This window comes from Mimulus guttatus, mitochondrion (genome assembly GCF_056151865.1).
Source record: "Mimulus guttatus mitochondrion, complete genome".
NCBI classification, from domain to species: domain Eukaryota; kingdom Viridiplantae; phylum Streptophyta; class Magnoliopsida; order Lamiales; family Phrymaceae; genus Erythranthe; species Erythranthe guttata.
Window position 1 is genome coordinate 34,674 of NC_018041.1, and position 10,327 is coordinate 45,000.

Consider the following 10,327-nt stretch of genomic DNA (forward strand, 5'->3'; position numbering starts at 1 on the left):
ATTAGGGGGCGGCCGTTCGGTCGCCTATGATACTAGGACGAATAGGTCAAAAATAGGTTTGTGCCGCAGGTGTTGAACGATCTACTCTACACAGGTGTGGGCTTACAGGGCTAGGGCTCATAAACCCTTTCTTTCATTCATCAATAGGGCCCTGGTCGGTCACTTTTCTGGGCCGGGATCGATAAGTAGAAGTCAGATCTTTTATTTAGATAGAAAGAAAAAGATTCGCTGTCTTTTCACTTTTAACCGGCTCTTTTCTTCTTTGTCAACGCTACTAAGGACCTATAGGTTTGCCTACTTCACTTATGAAAGAGTTTGAGAATGGGTTATTCAAAAAGGAAAGGGCGCTACTTAGTTTCGCAAGCCTTTGTCATTGTCAGTCAACTAAGTAGGACCTGAGGCCCCCTGCGAATCCGTAAATCTGAGGAGCATGCCGCAACAAAAGGATGGTCCCCTATGCATTTCATTCTTTCCGGAAGGGAAAAAAAAGTACCCCCATCATAGTGAACCTCTCCTTGTGATCGGGATGAGGTAGATGCCTCCCAGCCGGGGGGCGGATCGAATCGGAGTTTCCTTAGGTAGCCACCGACCTACAGTTATCCTTAAACTTCCGTGCTTGGTGGAGAAGAAGCGAACAAAGGTACGCTCGCTTGCTGTCTTGTTCTCTGTCGCGAACTGGGATCGCTCGCCAGCTAGGTCAGATTGGAGCAAGAATGGTCGAGAACATATTACCCAACTTAGGGGACAAGGGGCGGAACGACCTCTCGATCTACTTACTGCAGCCCAGGAATAAAAACGTCGTCTAGGCGTTCCCTCTTGCTCCGATCTCCCCTACGCCTAGGACGTTGTCTGGGCCAAGAGCCATAGTTAGTTGCTGTTTCCATTTGGTTGTTTCTTTCTCGTTGTTGATACCGGCAAGACCCAGCCAGATGATGTCTGCTGGTTGGTAGTGAGAGGACTCTTAGTACCTGCATACCCAAAAGGGGGGCGCTGGTTAAAAAACAATCATTGGATTTTCTTTCTTGCTCGCCCTTAGCAGCGGGAAAGGAGTCTATCTATCTGCCTAGCTTTGGTAGATTTCCCCCAACGCAATCCAAAGAAATTCCACGAATCCCTTGGTGGATAAGTCCGACGACTCAGCAGCAGTGCGGAATTGAAGTTTCTCCGTCTGGTGGATCTGATCTATAGGGGGCAATACATACCAAAAGGTTCGAAGAAGGAAGGCGCATAAGAGTATATAACCAACCCACCCTTCTGTATAACCTATTCACATTAGTGAAGCGGCTGGATGCATAAGGGAAGCGCACGTTTATGAGACCTTTGTCGGGATGCATAGTGGAGTCAACCTACGAGCACGGAAGAGCGTGGTACCGATACCCCTCTCTAAGTAAAGGTAAGATTCTTAGCCCTGTTGATGACTCCATCTAAAATACAATAGGGACATCCGTTTCCGGCTGCTCCTTTCGTATAAGTAGGCTTAAGTAATAGGGTCAGGTCAATAATAGCTATGCTATTGCCCTACTGATTGTTGGCCTCTGCCCGATCCCGAATGCGGGCGGGATTCGATCGTGGTCGATAATACGGTCGAAAAGACCAGCGAGCGAGATGGTTGTTAATAGTACTCCCCCTATCATTGCCTTATGAGTTAGAACATCCTACAATCGTACCGATGTCTACTAAAACCTACGGGCGGGTGCTCCGCAACAGCGGCAGTAGTGAACATTGCTACTAAAGAAGGGAGAGGGGAGCCTCTACCGCGGTTAGGTTCCCTCGCGACTCTAGTTTTTTGTATATGCGTTCCGGGAATGTCCAATTCCCTTGAATCGTACTACCGCTTGTCCCACCGGTAGGGAGGTTGTGTATCGCCAGATTCCAATCCTATAGTATCTGGATTCGTAATACCGAACCCTATCTATTTGCACGATCGCGCATGGGCTCGTAGGAAGCGAACTCATAGTAAGCAAGAGGGCCGGGAAGGAGGGAGCGGGAACCAGAAAGATTCCTACTTAGAACCCGAGCCCCCTATCCCTATAAATAAAGCAAAATAGACCTTTATTTTCTTTCTTGACTATATAAGATAAGAGTTGCACCAGCGACGTCCTTCTTCAGTTTGCTCTTAGTCTCCAGCGATTTAATCTCCTTATCCAGCTCTTTGACCCGATCCATCAATTCTTTAATCTCTTTGTTCAGTTGTTCCTTCTCCTTTTTCTTAGCTTCTAAGCTAAGTTCACCAACTCTTCATGAGATTTCTTCGATCTCTCTATATACTCTTCTCCTTCTTGAATCTCAGCCATCAGCTTCGCCATTGCTACATCAGCCTCTTTCACCAAATAGCTTAGCTTTGCCCTCAAAAATCGACAATCGAAAGCCTTTTCTTCTGTTCTGAATTCCTAATGTCAGCAAAAATGTCCTGCATAGTGTCCATAGGGGAATCCATTGTAAGCTCAGCGCCATTTCTAACCAAATAGAAAAAAGTCCGCCCAATCATTTTTCATCAGATCCTCTACTTGTTTAGGTTGGATTTAGACCAAAGTTTTGAAATCCCCTGGGGCTCTGAGGAAACAATTGCAGAAAAGGGGGGTAAGCTAAGGCGGCCCATTCACTGCAGTACTTCGTCGGATTCTTGCTCTCCATGATCAAAAACTTGCTGAAATCGAGCTGGTTTGAATTGTGCAAGAGTACCTTATTGAAAGCCTTTCCATCAGTAGAGTAGGATCAACTTCTACAGTTGCATGATGGGCAGTTTGACTTTTTTTTGGGGGGGGGAGGACAGTGTTTTCCTGACTTGAGACAGTTGGGGAAGTTCTTTTGGAGGCCCTATGTTGAGTAAGGGGGAGAAGCACTGCAAGTAAGGGAAGGAAGGGTAGAGTTGATGGATGGCCTACCAAACAAAGAAAACTGAATGAGTGTCTCCTAGAGTTTTGAAGCACATGTCGGACTACTGAAAAGTCTTTCTCCACACATCCAATCCAAGCCTACCCGATCATCTAAGCCTTGTTCTTCCCGCTTCGCCTCTTGCTTGACTCTTTTAGAGTAGAGTGTCTTAGGCGCTTGTGAAAGAATGCCTTAGAGTCACGGCGCTAGCCGATAGAGACACCAATAAGATAGACTCTCGTCAAGCATAAGAAAGGATATCATGAACCCTTGGCATAAGCCCCGTCCGTCCTAGTCCTAGGTGCACTTAGATTATATACGTCAAGAAATTGAGTCAGTTCCGTACCGAATAGAGAGCCTTCTCGAACCAGCCCCAAGAGCTGATACCATCGCAATCGTGGAAAAAGACTGGCCTATAAACTTAGGGTGGAATACAAGGGAGCCAACACAGTAGTGGAATTCCGCTTGGACATCCATTGTCGTGACCAGAAAGCGACTTCCGGGCGAAGAAGGTCGACTCAGTGTACATATGGCGAAATTCCACATGGGTTTTAAAACGGTTTTTTTTCCCGTCTTTCCAAGTCAACAATCGTTTTCCTTCACCCGGGAAGATCAGAGAAAAAGGTACATGTGGCTGGGAAGAATGACAACAAGAGCCGGAAAAGAATCAGAAAGGAGGCATGCTCAAGCCCTGTCCGAGACCTATCGTCCACTGGTCGAATTCCATTAGCTCTTTTTCATTCATAGGTAGAACTAGAAAATAAAACCAAAGCAAGAACAAGGAAGCTGGGCCTTACCAAGCCAGAGAGCCCCCGGCTTGTGATTCTAACCCCCGTAGGAGATAGAAGAACTCCCACTCCAAAGCAAAGGATCGACATCACTCTTTTTCAAGGCTTCTTTCATTCCCAAGTCCGCTCCCTCTTTTTCTCTTCTAATGCTTTTCTTTCGCTTCATTGCCTAGTAAAGGCTCTAAAACAAACAAGTGGTTAAAGGAGCTGAAAGCCACTGAACCCTGCTTCAAACGCTTTTCATCGACCATTGAGCTAGTTTTTTTTTGAGTTCAACCTTATGGAAAAGCTTTCCCACCCTCTTCTTCTTTTACGAAATTTTCTCGTCACAGGTCCTTTCCCGTCCATCGATGACAGTTCTCTTCCTATGTGAAGAAAGTCCCGCTTATCGTCTTTGATTGACTGAATGGATCCCGAAAGATGGATTGATTCTATCTCCTACCTCCAACGGGAAAGCGCAGTGACTCTCCGGTGATAGGCGCCCCAAGCGTCTAAAAGTTCCGTGCTTTATAGGTTTTACAAATAGATCCTGCTTTCACCAGTCTGTTTACGCCTTCATTCTCTCACTCCCCATCATCAGATGCCGAAGCCCTTTCTCATTTCAGCCATTGGTGATTGCCCATCTACATCAATAAGAATGAGGCATGACTTCTTTTCCAGTAGCTATGCCTGAACTGAACCTCGTACAAGACTTTCTTTCCGGCCTTACGCTTCCCAGTCTCGGGAAAAGAATAAGAATAGCTCTTTCGGTCAAAGTCGATAAGGATCAAAGTCCAATAGCTAGGGTGGGATTGTCTTCTGTTCTCAACTCGGGAAGGAAATAAGCATGGATTCACCTATTCCAGAAAAAAAAGGAATATGCACTTATTCGCTTTTAGGTTTAGCTTTCGAGAAAGGCAAGGCCTTACAACACAAAGTCTTGCTCATTCCCGGAAGAAAAAGAAGAGGATTCTCAGCCCGCCTAGAGTATAGCTTCCAGCTCGGCTAAGCAAGGACTCCATCCTAAGTAAAGCAGTCTGAAAGAAAGATGCCACTTGAACTATTTAGAATATGCATTTTCCTGGTACACCAAGCCTAAGCAGCTCAGCCGTTGAAGCGACTCTAAGCCAAAGAGACGGTCTATGGCGCTACCCCTACTGTCAGGGAGGGGGTTTTTTTTTGTCCTCGAGGGAAGGAAGCGTAAGCCAAGCCAGCTTAACTAATGACTGGTCATTGTTACCGAGTTCGTTCCAACGACTACGACCGAGCCTTTTTTATTTTCATTCTTCAAGCGACAGAACCCAAAGGTCAAGCCTTTGACTAATATGTTCACCCCTGAATGAGATAGGAGCGTATGGCCCGGCTTTGAATGAGAAGGGGGGGTGGGACCCTCCAGCAAGGAGAGTCTGTTGATCTTGAGCTTTTTTAGTTTAGATGAATCCTCAAGCCAGGAATGAGATTCTTTCACCAAGCCAAGTGGGATTCAAGTAAACAAGAAGGTAAGCTTCTCTATCCTAGCTTCTTCCATCGCTTTTTCGGACAGCAACTTTCTAGCTTCCTCCGCTCCACTAAGAGTATCAGTTACTCGAGAAAGACTGAATCTTATTCAAGTGAAGAAGACCGGGAACCCCTCTACGCGAATGTCTAGTCCTTCTTCCTCCCCTTTTCGATTTCAATACTGGACCTCGTAAATGGTCCTTTAGAAAAGAAAAGGCATTTTCTGACATCTCGTGAGTGATTAGCGGAGCATTGAGTTCCTTTTTTGAATCTGTAATGGTTTAAAGAACCTGCTTTTCTTCAACCCCCAGAAAAGAAAAAAAAGGGGAGAGGTACGTTCGTTGCAACGAATGAAACTTCGTCAACAGCAACTTTCACTTGTTAGGAGTAGGGGCTGAAAAGAGCTCTTTGTATAGGTTGGGTTTTCTGGGCTTTGATGCTTACCTTATTATTATGAAAAGGGGAAGGTTTGAGAAAGGAGCTTTTCAGCCCTTTTGCTGGATTGTTGGTCCGCAGTCCCGCCCTATAGAATGAAAAAATAAGGAGAGGTTTATCGATGATCGAGCCACTCTTATACTACTCCTTACCTCACCCCCTTGTCACTTAAAGGGCGAAGTCGCGGAAGCGAATCTAAAGGCCAAAGAGTCATCTTTGAAGCCACGAATTAGTCCTTACTCATAGTAGAGTGTAAGGCAGGTTCAAGTCCTGCTATACCCCCGTCTTTCTCTTAAAACTCACCTCACTCTCGTGAATGTCCCTCCCAAATCCTAGCATGACGTGGATGATCCGCCGAATCCATTGCTGACTTCACCACGATCGGATTAGGTGAAACGGTTTTGCAAAGTTTGTTTTTTCATACAGGCAGCATGGTTATAGTACTCAGATTGTGCCAGCCATGCAATTCGTACTGCATTGGCGGAATTGCTCTACACTCTATAAATAGAGGCTCAAGAAGCTTTTGTGCTCTACAAAAACAAAAAAGTTATAAGGAAGGCTTATTGGCATTCAAACTGTCGTATCGGCAATAAAAGAAAAGGTGTTGATGGGAATATGTTAATATTGGCTTTTTTTTGAGGGAACGATGAAATTGTACTTAATGTTCTTCCTGCTAGTCCCGATCACTGGATTTTCACTTCATTACTGGTGCTTAGCAGCTCCTCTACTTGAGAGTCCAATTAAAATGACCCTTCTGGCTTAGCTTAGATATGAGAAAGACCTGCGGGTGAGCGACTACCTGTGATAGACGAATTCGCTCCTACTTTTTAACCGACCGAATCGGAGTTTTGAACCCATGTCGAAACCAGGGAGGTTGAAGACAAACTTTAGACATTCAAATCACAGTTAAAAAGAGGATTTTCAAAGATTGGGTTGTGAGGTTAGGGTTGTGGAGGATGATTCGAAGTGCTCAATGCTGTAAAACGTAAGCGCAAGCTTAACTCGATCATGACCTTGTGGATTCGACCCACCTGAATATCTCCTTCCCTTTCATATTGATTTTCCCTCGAGCCTAGAACTTCTTTCTATTAGAAGTGAATTACTGGGCCTAAACTAAAAGACTGCGGATTTCCGGTTTGCTTCATTACTGGGCGGGCCTAGCCCTCTTTCTTTGGATTCAACTGAGACGAATTGCTCGTTGACAGCTTAGATCACCACGGCATCTTACCTTGCTTTTGTCTTTCTTGCTACCGCTCTGAAAGCTTGAACTAACTCCGAGATTCGACTTCCTTGCCCAGTCAATCTCTTTTTTGAGGCGTGTAGCTACCTTCCAGCCATCGGCGTATCTGCTTCCGCTTTCTCACACCACAACTCTAACGTCCGGTCCTGAGTCACTCTTTAGGATCTTCTCATTCACTCTTCGCTTTAGTCTTCGGCCAATCGCAATGATTGACATGACTGGGAGAGTCAAGGTTTCCCCCTCCACACTAAAGAAAGGCTTTCGGTCGATTCAATGCTTTGAATCCATGCATGGACACTGTATGCCAGAGGAAAGAGATCTCGTTTTCACCCTGCCCCGTGGGCAATCCATCAACACTCATTCCCCTCTGGAACAAAGACAGATTACAAATCTCTAGCTTACTAAACCCTTCTCTCGTTAGCCTTTTTCCTTAACTCTTCCGCTCCGTTCCACTCCTGAGTCTTTCTTCTCCAGTAGCAGCTGTCTTTGGGTAGTAGAGTCCTCGTCTGCTTATTCGCTAGCCTCTCTTGCTTTGCTTGACTGCCCGTCTATTTACTTAATATGAACCTCTGCTGTGAATCCTTACTCTTGAACCCCAGGAGAGGTAACTCAATAGGTAGAGGCTATAGAACCGTTAGGCTAGGCCAATTCGACTTCATTTGTCTGCTTCGGTTTACCTTCTTTCAGTGGTCGCTTTTGTGGCTAGCTCGTTATCTTGGTCAAAAGAAACCTCTTTCTTTAGTGGCAGTGGCCAAGCCAAATCGCTCAAAGAGGAATCGCCCGACAGAGTGAAAATCCGGCTACTTTTTCTTTTAATAGAACGAACTCGGAACCGTCGATTGGTGCATGGGTTTACTTTCTTTAAACGAGTTAGCAGGGCTGTAAGCCTCCTTCAGATTCAAAGTAGTAGTAGGAGGGCATGTGTAAGCCGTTCTAAGAGTCAGGGGCCTAGCGAGCCAAAAGGTCTCTGGGTTGACAGTTAACTGATTGCCCATTTCCCAAAACCACTAGGGATATAATGCGCTCTTAGCCTTTCCTTCATCTAGTAAGATGAGATCCGACCCGAGGCAGGGCTCTTTCATAAGATTGATTGGCCTTTGAATTCAAGCAGGAATGAGAGCCGATTCGATATTCCCCTTCAGGGGAACTAGTCTGCACAGATGGTACATTAAACAACCTTCGGCGGCACCTCCCCAACATAATAAGAATCATTTGAATCATGACAGCACAATACTCATCATCCATTAGGAAAGATCTTCGAATTACACTACTAAGTGATTCTTTGGTGAAGGCGAAAGCCCCTACCCTAGGACTAGTAGAGTTGACCGGAGGTTCCCCCTATGACGAGCAGGCCAGAAGTCCAACCCTACATATAAGGTTGACTTATCCTATCGAACAAGCTTCCTGTATTCCATAACCGAAGCAAGCACATTGACACGCGATATCATTTTATTAGAGGTTGTATTGCAAAGAAGAAGGTGCAGCTCAAGTATGTGAAATCACATGATCAAATTGCAGATATTCTTACTAAGCCTCTCAAGTTTGACACTTTTCAAAGGCTACGAGCTTGGTATTATTAACCTCTTGTAGTAGACCATTTTCAACTAACTTCTTGGGGAAATAGTCTAAAATAAAGAAGGCAATCCCATCCTTTGATGGCATCGCCCATCTCAGGGTTTGAAAGATTGGGTTAGTGCTCAGTCTATCATCGGCTAAACCATTCTTTTGTCTTTTTTTTCCGATCGAAGAAACTGACAACCATCCTTTTGAAGCGGATAGTTCACAGTGTTCATTCTATAGATACTGGAAAAGCCAACTCATGTTTCTCATACGCGGACTCTTTTTCAAATTTATCATCAGTATGACCGTACTGTTGATTACTCGAGCTCTTTGGAACTTGGGGAGCCCCTTTCTTTGCTCTATTTGTAGACTACTGGATCGATTTTCTGCTTTCTGCCATAGAAGGATTTCCTCTTTCCATGGGAGGCGATGGAAGCGGTGCCAGCTCTTCGAAGCAACCAAGTCTTCCCGATCTCAATCTCCCCCCGACTGAGGAGGATCAGCACGACCGGAAAAGGAAAGACATCTAATAATTTGTCTTAAAACTTGAGTTACAAATAGTTTCAAGATCAAAAAAACGTTTTAGCAGAGCGTGCCCTCTGATCGAAGAAGAGGCGAACAAGTATCAGTCAATAAGATGCACTTCCTTCCCCAACAGATCCTTAATGGTCGAAAAGCTTATCAGCCGAATTGGGAGCATTATCCATCAGTGCTGCGCTTAAAATGGAAGAAAACCAAAGGACTACTTGTTCTTCAGAAAGATAAGCGTAGCGATAACCTTTGTGTTCGGGAACTCACTTGGCCCCTTTACTTTATGTCGGACCGAAGCGGAGGACAGTGTAATTGTGTATGACCTCGGTACGAAGTGTCTTTGATCCGAAGCAGTTCTTGCTCAAGTTGAACCAGCTTCTTCAGTGGCAAGAGCTTATGCCGAAAAGAGAAAGTCAGAAGGTAAAGTAAAGAGAAAGCAGTTGACACGTGAAAGCTAGGCGAACTCCAGCCTTATTTATTCTTCTACCGTTCTAGCCACGGAAAGCATTCCAATTGCAGCTTTTTCTGTAACAGCTTCTTCTTTCTCAGATCCGGAATCGCCTCTACCCCTTTCGCCGGTTCCAGTAATAGGCGGACTTTCCCGGGGAAGCGAAAGAGTAGTGGGGCTCCCTCCTTCCTTCTTTTCGTCTTTTCCCGTTCCTGACCCAATCAAAGTCGGATCAGTTGGCAAGTCGAATCCCTTGCGTGGCTACTTTACTATAGGCTATATTCGATCTCGAAAGTTCGAAGTATTCGCCACTGTTAAAGGTCAACAAAGCTCTCTCCTTTTCGTTTACTGCAAAGCACCCTATTGAATTTTGTTCTATAGAAAATTCCTAGTGAGTTGCCTTCACTCGGAGTTCTTTCTTCAACTCTGGTTTGCTTCTCCTCTTGCTAATCAGTAGCCTGCCTTCGTTGGCAAATTTCCTAAATGAAACAAAGCGCTAATCTCCGCTCCGCACCTCTATTGCTATCCTGCCCTGCCTGTCTTTCTCCAAGTGGAGTTGCCAATACCAAGCCGGTTGAAAGCAAAGTCAAGGAGCCATTCTCAAGTAGGCCGCTTTCAGTCCTCTCATTGGTAGTGGGAGTGGTGACAAGGAAGAAGCTTTCTTTAACGTGTTGTTTACTAGGAACCTTTTCAAAGTCAACCTAACCGCTTACCTTTGGAAAGGCTACTAAGGACCGGGTGAAGAATGAAAAACGTCCGCTAAGGCCCACGGGATAAGGTTTGCAGATGCGATCATGAATCGAACCAGATCGAAACATTCAGCTGTCGACGGACAAAGCCGGAACGTCGACCGCAAACGAAGGATGGACAGGCCCCGGTTCCCAGGGTTAAGGTATTCCCTATTATGAGCCTACTCAGATCAGAACTAAACTAGTTGATTCTCTTTCGCCTATCGGCCGGCCGGCTTGTTGCAAC